A 15605-nucleotide genomic window follows, 5' to 3' on the forward strand; every position below is an offset into this window, starting at 1 on the left:
TATTTTTATAGGACAAATAGAGCATATTTTAAGTTTTTGAACTAAAAAAAGTATCTGATTAAAAAAAAAAAACTGACTTAAGGTTTTTAATTTCTGTTTTTACCATTGAATCTTAAAATTAGCATAAGAGACTTCTTTTACTTTTCTCTTTTATTTCTCCTCTATCTCTTTCTAACACAAATTTTCTATTCTCCGTCTTCCTCTCTCTCCTCCTTTACTCATTATTCTTTTCATCTCTCTTATTTTACCAATTCTTCACTTACTTTATCAATTATACACTAAAATTCGTACTATTTCAAATGTTTCTATTTTTTAAACAAAGATGGAGTATAATTTAAATTATATCACATTAAAAAATAAGATTAAGTTAATCATCAGTTCCAGTTTAATCAAATGAGTTCAAGACTTAGGTCCTAAAGAACTTGATAATTTACTGAAGAAAATAGCTTCAAACATAAAAGCGATTGATGCTTGAATATTGCAAGTCAATATTTGAAACCATGCTGATTTAATGTTTTCTATGATATCATAAATATGATGATAATTTAATCACATTTTTCAGTAACAGAATAATTATTACTCCCTCCGTCCCGCTTTAGCAGTCCCATTTACTTTTCTGCCTTCTTTTTGTAAAAATGATAAAAAATAGTTAAAGTGGAGAAATGGTAAAATAAAAAAGACAATAATGTAGATAAGACTCTTCTCTATATTATTCTCTCTCTTAATTTATCATTTTTCCTCTTTAACTATTTTTTATCATTTTTACAAAAACATGGCAGAAAAGTCAATGGGACTGCTAAAGCGGGACGGAGGGAATAAACAACATTGATATTCCAAAATTAATAATTTGATAACTAGGAATTTAAATAAATTCAATAATCTTATTAGGTTAGAAGTGGATCGAAGGTTTCTCATATATATATGTTTGAGTAACTACACATACATGTACGCTTGAAAGGACTTTTAGTATAGAAACTTCAGCAGACACAACAAGACATGCGATGCTTCAGCCACTTGCACCGACGTCGCCGGTTATCTCATGCCGGTGAAACTTCTTCCTCTTTTATTTTATCTTTTTCTCTCTCTAATGGTAGGAATCATGTTGAATTGATCGCTACGTGTTTGTGTTGTGTGTAACAGAATATTCATTTTTTTCATTTATGAATTATTTGTCCTAATAAACAAAAGCCATGTTGATAGTGTGGGAAAAAAATGATTTTAAAGTGTGAACTAGCTTCCAATCCATGTCCAAAACTAAAGTTGGAATTAATATGAAAAGAAACTTAGAAGCCAAGCCTAAAACTAAGATTACATGTGACATCTCTATAGAGAAAATGCGACGCCGCAGGAACTTGAGTTAAGGATGGCAGCCGATGGTAGGCATTATCGGCGCCTGGCGCCCTACAGTGGGATCGGTTGGCCCACCTAGATCAGCCGCTGATGAAGCCGACCCGTAACACTCTTTCTTATGTTCACATTTGCATCTTATTGTTCAAGGAGCTTCGATTGTCTCAATCTTTCTTCTAGGTGATAGATCATGGGCTTGTAAACTCCGCACTTTTCTCCAGCTCACGTGTGTCTTTGACTCTATCACTCATCATCACGTCCACAAGTTGGCATAACAACAATCCACACGCGATCGGCAAAAATATTTTTTGTAACTTCGAAGGGGAAAGAATTCGGTTCATTCACAGATGCTAAGTTGGGCAAGAAAAGTGTAACAATAAAAACGATAAAAAAATGGAACAACTTTCCATAGACCCGTACAACACTCTTTCTTCGCATAGGAGCTTTGATTGTCTCGGTCTTTCTTCTAGGTGATAGATCATGGGTCTTATAAACTCCGCACTTTTCTCCATCTCGCGTATGTCTTTGACTCTATCACTCATCAACACGGCCACAAGTTGGCACAACAACAAACCACACGCGATCGGCAAAAATGTTTTTTGTCGTGTAACAATAAAAACGATAAAAAAAAATGGGCAGAATCGGTTCATTCACTGATGCGAAGTTGGGCTAGAAAAATGTAACAATAAAAACGATAAAAAAAAAATTGGACAACTTTCCATAGAAAAAAAGTAGGGGAAGAATTAGCTTGAAAACCACTTTTAGATTGAAAAGAAAATGACACAAGGAAGCTGACCTTCTCGATTTTCAGTCGGGGGAATTAGATGGTCGTGTCAAAACTTCGTCCTCCCCTCACAAGCAAGTTGATCCTTTGTTTTTTGAGTCGGAGGAACTGGATGGTCGAGTATGGAATCCGTTCGCAATTCATTACTTTGTTTGTTCATATTTGTTACTAGTTCTGTGAAGATTATGAGTAATGCACATGCTTTGATAATTTGAAGTCTTTTTCTGGCCACTTTAAATATGATAATTGAGGAAGTTCAAAATTTTTGTAGCGTCTGGATTTTCTTCTTTCATTTATAGTTCATAAAGAAATTAAAATATTGGAACATATTGCTTAAAACTAGGGATATCAATCGGGTCACCCCAACGAATTTCAGGTCAACTCTACTCGGGTTGTGGGTCAAGCGGGTGTGGGCTAATCGGGTTATAAAAGTTCAACCTTAACCCTAATGGTTCAGGTTTTGGGTTGCCCACCAAGCTAATCGAGTCACTGCCAATAAAATGAATATACAATCTATCAAATACATAATGATGAAAATAGGTTTCCAGGCAAGCCCATCGGATTTTTGGGTTAGCCCTATTCGAGCTTCGAGCTAATCTAGTTATGATTTTATTGGACTAGAAACTTCCGACCCCAACCCTATAAATTTAGCAAACTCAGGCCAACCCATGAATTGCAGGCTGCACTGACATCCCTGTTAGAGTATAGTATACTGGAAAAGCATCTTTCGTATGCTTGTATATGTAATAACTCTTCTATCCAGTTTTACCATTTAATGAGAAAGAATATTTTGTTACAATGTGTTTTGCTTATTGGTTACTTATGTATTTATGAGATGTTGAAATATGTTTTCCATTTAAATACATAGTTTAAGCAAAATGAGACTAAGTCTTCTGCATAGTAGACGAGTTGTGAGCGGCGTTCACAGTGGGTAACTTGTCGGTTCTTGCAGTAAGAAAAATGTTTCACAACCTAGATAGACTTTGACTACCTATCGTGAAAGGTTGCGACGTCAGTCCGAAAATTTCCTTACCTAAGGAAATGAATGACGTCGGTGTGGTATAGCACTAAAAGGATCAAACAGTGAGATAAGTCTTTCTTGGCTATTTACTGAAAGACGGGGTCTCGGTGATTGTCATTTCTTAATCATTGTTGACATAACATTGAGCATATGATATTAATTGAAACCTACTTTGACTTATCAAATGGTGAGGGTATTTCGTTGCCCAAGAATCTTGATAGATTGGGTAGTGATCATTAATGTCTAAGTGGTGCTAGTATTGTTATTGCAATGAATCGTGTGCTGGGAGAGACCAGTCTGATAATATCCTCAAGAGGTGTTTAGAAAAAGGTTTTATTATTCAGAAAACTGGCCAGTTGGAATTTATTCCATGAATAATAAATAATGTTTCTGAACTAGACCACTCTTGGAAAAAGAAATTATTTAATAAAAGTCAGATAGCAGACTTGATATTAATTAATGGATATTTATATCTTTAACACGGGAAATGATTTAATTAAAGAGGAAGTCCCGGAATACTCGTAATTTCGGTTTGGACGGGCAGTCAATATTATATCTATAGTGGATGATAATAATATTTAAGTTTGGGCTTGAATTAAATTAGTTTTATTTTAATTAGTGAAAGCCTAAACTGTGGCCCAATCCAATCCTCCACAAATCCCTGGTCTGGCCCAAAATAATTAACTTAATATAAAAGGGAGAAGAAGAGAAGACAGATAATAATTCTACCGAATTTTTTTCGTTCTCTACAGTCTGTGAGAGAGAGTGAATTTTCGGTATTTAGGGTTCTTCAATTCTTCTCCGGCTTTTGAGGATTTGACAAGCTTTGCCCACACAAAGGTCAATTCCAAGTTAAAGGGAACAGATCGGAAGATCAGTGGTAGAGATCAATTGAAGAAGGAGTCTGAATTCAACTCTTGAATTCCTACGGTATGTTGTTATTAATTGCATATATTCAGTATGATCTGTGATTATATGCTTATGAACATGTTTCTAGTTTACAATCTGAAAAAGCATGTTTAGATGTAAATCTTTCAATCAAACTAAATAGATTTCCGCTGCAAAACCAACAATTGGTATCAAAGCCTGTTTTTAGGCTCTGATTGTTTGATTTACTACGTGCTTTGATTGTATGAATAGCATGTTTGTGGTTTTCGATGCATGTTTTAGTGTTCAATTAATTATTTGTTGAATCTAGAACTTTCGAAAAGAATTCAATTGATCGTGCCCTTGGGTAAGACGATTAATTGTGCATTGATCAAGGTCATGGCATGACAACCATGACCTAAGTGATCGTATGTTTTTCACGCATGGACAAAATGAAGCTGATGGCCATTCATGGCTGAGAACAGCCCCATGCCATGTAAATTCAGTGGGAGCTGCCGGTTTAAAAGCCGAGGGCAGTTCCAGATCACACACGTTTTGTTTTGACGGGAAGCAGGCGCCGATGGTCGACAAGTTTCGACCATGCTACGGGGCTAGCTGGTCGACAAGGAAGCGGAATTAGTAGGAGATGAACGGCGTTGCTGCCTGATTTTCAGGCCGAGAGCGGCGCCGCCGATTCCCGTGGTATGTGGCTGACGGAGGAAGTTGCTGGTCATTATTTCTGGCCGAGAGCAGCCTCTTGCGGCAGACACGAGTCCAACGGAGTCGATTGGTGGTTGGTGCTGCTGACTGAGTATTCTCGGGCGAGAGCAGCACCAAGGCTGCCTGAACGACGATCAGTTTCAAGCTCCGACGGAAGCTACTGCTGGACGTGCTTGACACATCCGAGAGCAACGCTGAACGTTGCCGCAAGTTTGGCAGTTTGTGAACTGATTGGTTGAACGCCTACTTTTTGCAACAAATTACGTAAATTATGGAAGATGGGATGTTTTGTTGCTTGAATGAATTAATATTAATTTGTTTTGTGGACTTGGTCAATGCTTTTTGCGTGTGAACTGTGATTACGAGAATTGTGGAAATAATGGGATTCCAAATTTTAATCCAATATTACGTGTGTAATGCATGACAATATTTGTGAATTACTACTACATGTTTTGTGAAACCAATTTATGAATATTGTATTGGTTTCTTGCGTAAAACTATTTTGAGACTCCTATGTCTTATTGGAATTAGTTTTGGTAGTTTTAGTTAGCATTGATACTATTGTAATCGGCCAAATGCTATGTAACTAAAACTAAAATTAATTATTATATGGAATATCATTAAATAAATTTATTAAGATTTAAATAGGTTTGAAATTTAATCTATATCTTTGGGATTTTGATAGATTATATCTATCTAGATATATCCTAGTTAGATTAGATTTAGTTGTTCAAATAATGGAATTCCAAATTTTAATCCAATATTACGTGTGTAATGCATGACAATATTTGTGAATTACTACTACATGTTTTGTGAAACCAATTTATGAATATTGTATTGGTTTCTTGCGTAAAACTATTTTGAGACTCCTATGTCTTATTGGAATTAGTTTTGGTAGTTTTAGTTAGCATTGATACTATTGTAATCGGCCAAATGCTATGTAACTAAAACTAAAATTAATTATTATATGGAATATCATTAAATAAATTTATTAAGATTTAAATAGGTTTGAAATTTAATCTATATCTTTGGGATTTTGATAGATTATATCTATCTAGATATATCCTAGTTAGATTAGATTTAGTTGTTCAAATTTAAATCTAGGATTCCATTTTTATGGAATAAATAAATTGGAATTTAATGTAGATTATTTCCATAATATATACTTATCATGATATAGTTAGGTTTGAATTATAATGCTTATCTATAAGATATTGGATAAAGTTTATTTATCCAGAATATATCTTAAGATGATTTGGATAAGTATTTTTCAACTAAATCCTATTATATCTAGATTTCCTAAACCTAATGGAAAAAGATAAGTATTATAATGAATATTATTATTATTATTTAATAATAATCGATTAATATTAATTAAATAAAATATTTGATTAATTATTTATAATTAATTAATTATTAATTAATCAAATTATTTAATTATCTTAGTTTAATTTCATGGATTTAATAGAACTATCTATTAATTTGAAATTAATATAAGTGAACTTTCTACCTAATTCACTTAAGTGATAATTAAAAGAAAAACCATATCTTAATATAACTAAGCGATAATTACGATCTCTGTCGTATATGGTCTCCAAAGAATTGGTTTATGTATGAAGCAGTTTCCAATATTAACGCGACTCACCTTAGTGGGAGCCTTAATCCTAAGAAACAGCAAGTTCATTGGTTAGACTTCTCAAATTAAGTTCAATTTTATCTAGACGTGATTTCCAATATTATCGCGACCCACCATAGTGGGAGCTTTAATCCTAAGAAATTGCAAAGTTCAGAAGATTGAATTGACTTGTGAGATAACTGTAGAATTTTATTTGTGGCGTGCGACCTTCCTTAGAAGGAGTATCAATACGGAAATGAAATTCTTGGTGTGAATATTCAATGGTACAAGCTTAGGCAACGTTTGACGGCCATGCCACCTTAGTGGTCTCTGGACTATTCGTCGATGTTGTGACCAGAATTTTGTTAAATATGAATTTTTTACCTGACCTCCCTAGAGGCGTATTTAATTCTATTTGACTGTTGTGAGAATCTAAACTGTTTTAATGGTTTTTACTCTTTAGAATCTTACATAGTTTGTAATAATAAGCTATTCTTTTTCTCAGCTAAATCCAAACAAGATGTCGTTCAATCCTCTTTCCGCTATTCTTAAAGAACACAAACTCGAAGGTCATAACTATATTGCATGGAAACAAAACTTGGATATCGTTGTCACTGCCGAATAGTACAAATATGTGCTCACTACTGATGTCCACCCGTACCTGCTGCAAATGCTTGTGCAGCAGTGAAAGAAACATACAGGAAGTGGTGTAAAGCCAATGAGATGGCGAAGTGCTACATGTTGGCTTCTATGTTTACAGTACTTCAACATCAGCACCAAGGCATGAACACTGCTACTGAGATTATGAACAATCTTAATAACCTTTTTGGTACTCAGAATCGAGCGGCTAAGTCTTTAGCCTTTCAGAGCATCATGACTAAGGTTATGAAGGAGGGCACACCTGTGAGGGACCATGTCCTCGAGATGATGAGCCACCTCAATCAAATTGAGGTTTTGGGAGGGACCATTGACCCCGAGTCCCAAGTAACTATAATCCTTCAGAGTTTGCCAGCTGGCTATCAGCAGTTCAAGCTCAATTTCGAGATGAACAAGAGGGCTTACACCCTAGCTGAACTGTTGACTGAGTTGCAGTCAGCGGAGGATCTTATGGTCCAGACAAAGGCTGCTATGATGAGTTCTAGGCCGTCTTCCTCAGGCTCTAAGCCAGGTAAGGGGAAGAAGAAAGCCCAGAATGTTGTAGCACCTAAGATAGCTAAGGGCAAAAAGAAACGGGTGAACACGAACAAGAAGCAAAGCGGCAAGTGCTTCAAATGCGGCGAAAAGGGGCATTGGAAGCCGGATTGCCCTAAAAAGGGCAATGGCTCAGGTATGCACCAAGCTTTCGTTGTAGAATCATGTTTAGTAGTTGTATCTACTCAGCAATGGGTGGTTGATACTGGAGCTACTGATCATGTTTGCTTTGATCCTGATATTATGCAGGTAACAAGGCAGTTGAATGAAGCAGAGATCGAAATCCAGCTGGGCAATGCTACGAGAGTGGCAGCTGTTGCAGTGGGAGACGTTTATTTACGTTTTTCTAGTGATAGAATTTTAGTGTTAAACAATGTTTTGTTGATACCTTCGTTTAGAAGAAATTTAATTTCAGTTTCTAAACTTATTTCTGATGGATATTCGATTTCATTTGATGATTCATGTATTATCAAGAAATGTGGTTCTTATATCTGTCGCGGTATCGTGGAAAACAACCTCTACACTATAATGTCTACACAGTATGTGCAACATAAAACTGAATCTAACTCAACATCGAAAATTTCTCAAAAAAGAAAAGCTCCTTCTGTTTCAATGAACGACACGTACTTATGGCACCTTAGACTTGGTCATGCTAACCCTACTAGGATTCAAGCGTTGATAGCCCAAGGTCTACTTAAGGATCTAGAAATAGAACCTTATACAACTTGTGAATCATGTTTGGAAGGCAAGATGACTAAGAGACCATTTAAGGTCAAGGGTAATAGGGCCAAGGAAGTACTTGAGCTCGTTCATTCTGATGTGTGTGGACCAATGACTACTCAAGCTAGAAGCGGCTTTCAGTATTTCATCACCTTCATTGATGACTACTCGAAAGTTGGATATGTCTATTTGATGCGTCAAAAGTCAGAATCTTTTGAAAAGTTCAAAGAATTCAGGGCACTTGTGGAGACGCGACATGGTAAGACAATCAAGTCTCTACGGTCTGACCGTGGAGGTGAGTACCTCAGTAGTGAGTTCTTGGACTATTTATCAGAGGCGGGAATTGAATCCCAATTGACTGCGCCTGGCACACCCCAGCAGAACGGCGTAGCTGAACGAAGGAATAGAACCCTCTTAGAAATGGTTCGATCGATGATGAGTTATGCTAAGTTACCTATTTCGTTCTGGGGACACGCGTTGCTCACAACAAGCTATACCTTAAACAACTTACCATCCAAATCAGTACTTACAACACCACATGAGTTGTGGACTGGACGAAAATCTAGTCTAAGACATCTCAGAGTGTGGGGTTGTCCAGCACACGTGTTGGAGAAAGATCCAACGAAGTTGGAGTCTCGTACTGAGGTATGTTTGTTTGTAGGGTATCCCAGTGGAACGAAAGGCTATGAATTCTATAGTCTACGAGATAAGAAGGTATTTGTTAGCACAAATGCTAAGTTCTTAGAAGAAGACTATGTGATGAATCATAAGCCCAGTAGTGAAGGAGCTCTTGAGGAACTAAGAGATACTTCAGTTTCCACAAGCAAGGATCCAATAACACAAGTACAATCTATACCTGAGATATCAACTTCTGTACCACAAATTGTAGAGCCTCGTCGTAGTGGGAGGGTTCCTCGTGAACCAGAAAGGTACATTGGTTTGGGTGAGTCATCTGACTTAGACCCGGACGACAATGTATTAGACCCATGGAACTTCAAAGAGGCGATGGCAGATTCAGATAGTCATTCCTGGAAAGAAGGAATGGATTTTGAACTACAATCAATGATAGACAAAGACGTTTATGATTTGTTAGTCCTACCTGAAGGTTGTACTGCCATTGGGAGCAAATGGATTTACAAACGTAAACGAGGACCTGATGGACGAGTTAAAGTCTTCAAAGCAAGACTAGTAGCTAAGGGTTATACCCAGAGAGAAGGTATCGATTACGATGAGACCTTTTCGCCAGTAGCTATGCTCAAGTCAATCCGAATTCTTTTGTCTATCGCAGCCTACATGGATTGGGAAGTATGGCAGATGGACGTCCAGACAGCTTTCCTAAATGGAAGTCTTGAGGAGACCATCTACATGGAACAACCCGAGGGATATGTAGTCAAGGGCAAAGAACACATGGTGTGGAAGCTTAAGAAGGCCATTTATGGCCTCAAGCAAGCATCTCGATCATGGAACATGTGTTTCGACCAAACTGTGAAGTCTTTTGGCTTTGAGCAGTGCCCAGATGAGAGCTGTGTGTACAAGAAAGTTGAAGGTAAGAATGTAGTGTTTATGGTACTCTACGTAGATGACATACTGTTGATTGGAAACAGTAAGAAAATGTTGTCAGACGTGAGAGATTGGCTATCAAGTCAATTTGAGATGAAAGATATGGGAGAAGCTGGACACATCCTAGGCATTAAAGTTCTAAGGAACCGCCAGAAAAGGATGTTGTGCCTATCTCAAGAATCTTACATTGATACGATAGTTAAGCGTTTTAGCATGCAAGATTCCAAGAAAGGTTTTCTACCTTTTAGCCATGGAATCACTCTGTCTCAGGATATGTGTCCTAAAACACCTATTGAGATAGAAACTATGAGAAGGATCCCTTATGCATCAGCAGTTGGGAGTCTCATGTATGCTATGTTATGCACAAGGCCCGATATTTGCTTTGCCGTTGGCATGGTAGCAAGGTATCAGTCTAACCCTGGTCAAGGACACTGGACTGCGATAAAGAAAATACTCAAGTATCTGAGAAGAACTAAGGAGTATTCTCTAGTTTACCAGGCATCCGAGATGTATCCTTTGGGTTACACTGATTCAGATTTTCAGTCTGATCGGGATTCGAGGAAATCAACCTCTGGATATGTGTTTACTTTAGGAGGTGGAGCCGTAATTTGGAAGAGTGTGAAGCAGAAATGCATCGCGGACTCTACCATGGAAGCTGAATATGTGGCAACATCAGAAGCCGCAAAGGAAGCAGTATGGTTCAGAAACTTTCTTATTGATTTGAATGTGATTCCGAGTATGCCCAAGAGCATCACTGTTTATTGTGACAACTCTGGTGCTGTGGCAAACTCAAGGGAACCACGTGCCCACAAGGCAAGCAAACACATAGAGAGGAAATATCACATCATTCGTGATATAGTGCGGAGAGGTGACATTGAAGTGGTCAAGATCGCATCAGAAAACAACATGGCAGATCCATTCACAAAGGCACTTCCAGCCAGGACGTTTGAACGTCACGTGAAAGGATTAGGTGTTCGATTGACCTAGACCCGCTTTCAGTATAAGTGGGAGGATTTTGCAGTTTTGGTATACTCGAAAGCTGTTTTTGAGTATAAGTGGGAGATTGTTAGAGTATAGTATACTGGAAAAGCATCTTTCGTATGCTTGTATATGTAATAACTCTTCTATCCAATTTTACCATTTAATGAGAAAGAATATTTTGTTACAATGTATTTTGCTTATTGGTTACTTATGTATTTATGAGATGTTGAAATATGTTTTCCATTTAAATACATAGTTTAAGCAAAATGAGTCTAAGTCTTCTGCACAGTAGACGAGTTGTGAGCGGCGTTCACAGTGGGTAACTTGTCGGTTCTTGCAGTAAGAAAAATGTTTCACAACCTAGATAGACTTTGACTACCTATCGTGAAAGGTTGCGACGTCAGTCTGAAAATTTCCTTACCTAAGGAAATGAACGACGTCGGTGTGGTATAGCACTGAAAGGATCAAACAGTGAGATAAGTCTTTCTTGGCTATTTACTGAAAGACGAGGTCTCGGTGATTGTCATTTCTTAATCATTGTTGACATAACATTGAGCATACGGTATTAATTGAAACCTATTTTGACTTATCAAATGGTGAGGGTATTTCGTTGCCCAAGAATCTTGATAGATTGGGTAGTGATCATTAATGTCTAAGTGGTGCTAGTATTGTTATTGCAATGAATCGTGTGCTGGGAGAGACCAGTCTGATAATATCCTCAAGAGGTGTTTAGAAAAAGGTTTTATTATTCAGAAAACTGGCCAGTTGGAATTTATTCCATGAATAATAAATAATGTTTCTGAACTAGACCACTCTTGGAAAAAGAAATTATTTAATAAAAGTCAGATAGCAGACTTGATATTAATTAATGGATATTTATATCTTTAACACGGGAAATGATTTAATTAAAGAGGAAGTCCCGGAATACTCGTAATTTCGGTTTGGACGGGCAGTCAATATTATATCTATAGTGGATGATAATAATATTTAAGTTTGGGCTTGAATTAAATTAGTTTTATTTTAATTAGTGAAAGCCTAAACTGTGGCCCAATCCAATCCTCCACAAATCCCTGGTCTGGCCCAAAATAATTAACTTAATATAAAAGGGAGAAGAAGAGAAGACAGATAATAATTCTACCGAATTTTTTTCGTTCTCTACAGTCTGTGAGAGAGAGTGAATTTTCGGTATTTAGGGTTCTTCAATTCTTCTCCGGCTTTTGAGGATTTGACAAGCTTTGCCCACACAAAGGTCAATTCCAAGTTAAAGGGAACAGATCGGAAGATCAGTGGTAGAGATCAATTGAAGAAGGAGTCTGAATTCAACTCTTGAATTCCTACGGTATGTTGTTATTAATTGCATATATTCAGTATGATCTGTGATTATATGCTTATGAACATGTTTCTAGTTTACAATCTGAAAAAGCATGTTTAGATGTAAATCTTTCAATCAAACTAAATAGATTTCCGCTGCAAAACCAACAATTGGTATCAGAGCCTGTTTTTAGGCTCTGATTGTTTGATTTACTACGTGCTTTGATTGTATGAATAGCATGTTTGTGGTTTTCGATGCATGTTTTAGTGTTCAATTAATTATTTGTTGAATCTAGAACTTTCGAAAAGAATTCAATTGATCGTGCCCTTGGGTAAGACGATTAATTATGCATTGATCAAGGTCATGGCATGACAACCATGACCTAAGTGATCGTAGTTTTTTCACGCATGGACAAAATGAAGCTGATGGCCGTTCATGGCTGAGAACAGCCCCATGCCATGTAAATTCAGTGGGAGCTTCCGGTTTAAAAGCCGAGGGCAGTTCCAGTCTAACACTAGTATAGATGGATTTAATTTGATTAGGTTGTCAACATAAGAGGCATCAACTAATGTGAAGATTCATACTATATTATTTAATTCACATGGACAAATACTCTCCTACTTAACAAAATTTCAATGTGAATTCGTCAAAAGAATTGTAGCGTTTAGGGAGTAAGGAGAAATGATATACTATGTGAACACCAATCATAAGCATTAGTTCACTATTGTTTAATGCACATTTAAAATTGAGTGAACTATAAAAATAGTCTCTGGACTATGCGTTTATCTCGCAATTGAACCCTACACTTTAAAAATATCTTCAAACAACCCTGGACTAAGCGTTTATTTCAAAATTGGTCATTTTTCACTGTTTCGTGACAAAAATACCCTTTTAGAGGGTTTTGGGGGGTTTGGGCAATTTGGTCTTTTTACACTTTAAATCTGATATTATTTCAGTGATGTACTAAATCTAATATTATTTCAAAATTATCATTCTTCTCATTTTTTCCATTCTTCACTTTGTTTCTTTATTTCAATATTAGATTTAATTTTATAAAATTAAATTTTAAATTTCAATTTTTAAATATCAATAAATTTTTATTAATTATTAAAATTACTATTAAATAAAAAATTAATAGTTTTAATCAATATTTGATAGTATCTAATATTTAATCAATAAGGTACGACGACGCCTTAGTTTTAATCGATATTTAATACTCCTTCCGTCCACGATTAATAGTCCCATTTCTAAATGGCGCGGGTTTTAAGAAATGTTAAGAAAAGTGGATGGAAGAAAGTTAGTGGAATAGGAGTCTCACTTGTATATATTAGTTTTAAATGATATGTGAGTGGAATGAGTTAGTGGAATTTGAGGTCTCTTTACCATTTATGGTAATTATGAACCGGGACTCTTATTCGTGGACGGACCAAAATGAAAAAACGGGACTCTTATTCGTGGACGGATGGAGTAGTTTTAATCATAAATAGATCATTGACTCATGCTAAATTTGCAATAAATATGTCACCCACAAGTGTATGGGGTAAGTAGCACGTGGCAAGTTGAAATTATCGATCCTCGAAGACTAAATGCCGGCTTGAGTACTACGATGCAACTTTGAACACTATCTAGACTAATAGAAGGGGTTTTTGGATTTTTCTTAACTAAGATCAAAGAACAAGTAAACAAATAGCAAATTAGGAAAATAAAGCAAAAGAAGGGTATAATTCACTCAAATTGGGAAGGTAGGGATATGGATCCGTTGGTATGGATCACGGGTGTTCACCTAGGGATCATGCTCATCTAAATGGTCTTATGTGTGGCTAGGAAGGTCGGGTTAATTGGTTAGACCCCCTCTCGGGTGCACCTAACGCGTTGATCGGCCTCTAATGTCGGAGTCTCCTCCCTACACTTCGAAACCGACTCCTAAAACCTACGGACCCAAGCCCTCTCTCTAGCTATGCCTCTCTCGAGCACATACAACGCATGGAGTTGTTGGTTATTTAACAATCTAATCAAGCATCTCTCAATGGCAATAATTAGAACAAAACATATCCAATTGGTAGCTAATCAATTAGACAAAGAAACAAACACAATAACCAACAAAACCACCACAAAAGATATAGATAAGCATAAAACAAGATTTAACCCATGGATTCCATACAAACTTCACCAATATCCCTAATAAGAACTTAGTTACTCATAATGGAAACTAGGACAAAGGAAAATACAAAAACATCAAAGGAAAACATAGTAAGAAAAGATAATAGAACTCCCTAAGGTAGACTTGATGTTGGGGAAGATCTTTCTTCTTCAATCACTTGAAGATGGAAGCCTCCTTGCCTTCAATCTTCTTGAATCTCTCGATTTTTCTCTCAATTTGCAGTGGGGGAAGTTAGGGTTCGAAAATGAGTGAGAACCCCTTTTATATTTGAAGCTGTCAAAAACACCCGACCGGGTGATTTGCAGGTGGCAAAACACCCGACCGGGTTTTCTCTCTGGAACCCGCTAGTTGCACGAAACACCCGACCGGGTTTTCCGAGAATGGAAAACACCCGGTCGGGTTTCTTCTCTGGAATCAGCCATTTGCTCCATTTTGCTCCGTTTTGACCTGTTTTTACTTCAAAACTCCGACAAACTCATTACTTCATCTAATTGATGACTATATGAGTGAAAACCTATTATAAACACCTTAAACCATCAAAAGCACTCTCTAATCACCCATAAAACAAGCCTAAACTATGAGTTTGTCAATCATATAATACGATTTATTCTGAGATAAATACGCATCTAATGTAAGACTAATATAATTTTCATTTATTAATTTGAAAATAATCAAAATTAACTTGAAAAGTTCAACAAAAATTCTCCTATATCAAATTTTTAGTCAAATTCATAATTTTTAATCACAAGCAATTATAACAACCGAACGAAGGCTAAATAGAATAGCTCTTATTTTTCCATCATGATTAATCTGTACTTCTTCAATTCAGCTGAATATTACTCCCTCCGTCCCCAATTAAGAGTCACACTTTTCCATTTCGGTCCGTCCCCAATTAAGAGTCACACTTCATTTTTACCATAAATAGTAAGTAGGTCTCACATTCCACTAACTCAATTCACTCACATTTTATTATAAAACCAATATAAAAAAATGGATCTCACATTCCACTAACTTTTTCAACCAACTTTTCTTTACATTTCTTAAAACCCGTGCCCGGTCAAAGTGTGACTCCTAATCGGGGACGGAGGGAGTATATTAAATAACAAAAATTAATAGTTTCAATATTTATAGTGTCCATGAATTAATAGTTTTAATTAAAAAAATTTATTGATATTTAAAAATTGAAATTTAAAATTTAATTTTATAAAATTAAATCTAATATTAAATTAAAGAAACAAAGTGAAGGATGACAAAAGGGAAGAAGAATGATAATTTTGAAATAATATCAGATTTAATACATCACTGAAATAATATCAGATTTAAAGT

Source organism: Salvia hispanica, chromosome 4 (assembly GCF_029641045.1).
Source record: "Salvia hispanica isolate PSC_SH4W2 chromosome 4, Shi_PSC_v1, whole genome shotgun sequence".
NCBI lineage: Eukaryota > Viridiplantae > Streptophyta > Magnoliopsida > Lamiales > Lamiaceae > Salvia > Salvia hispanica.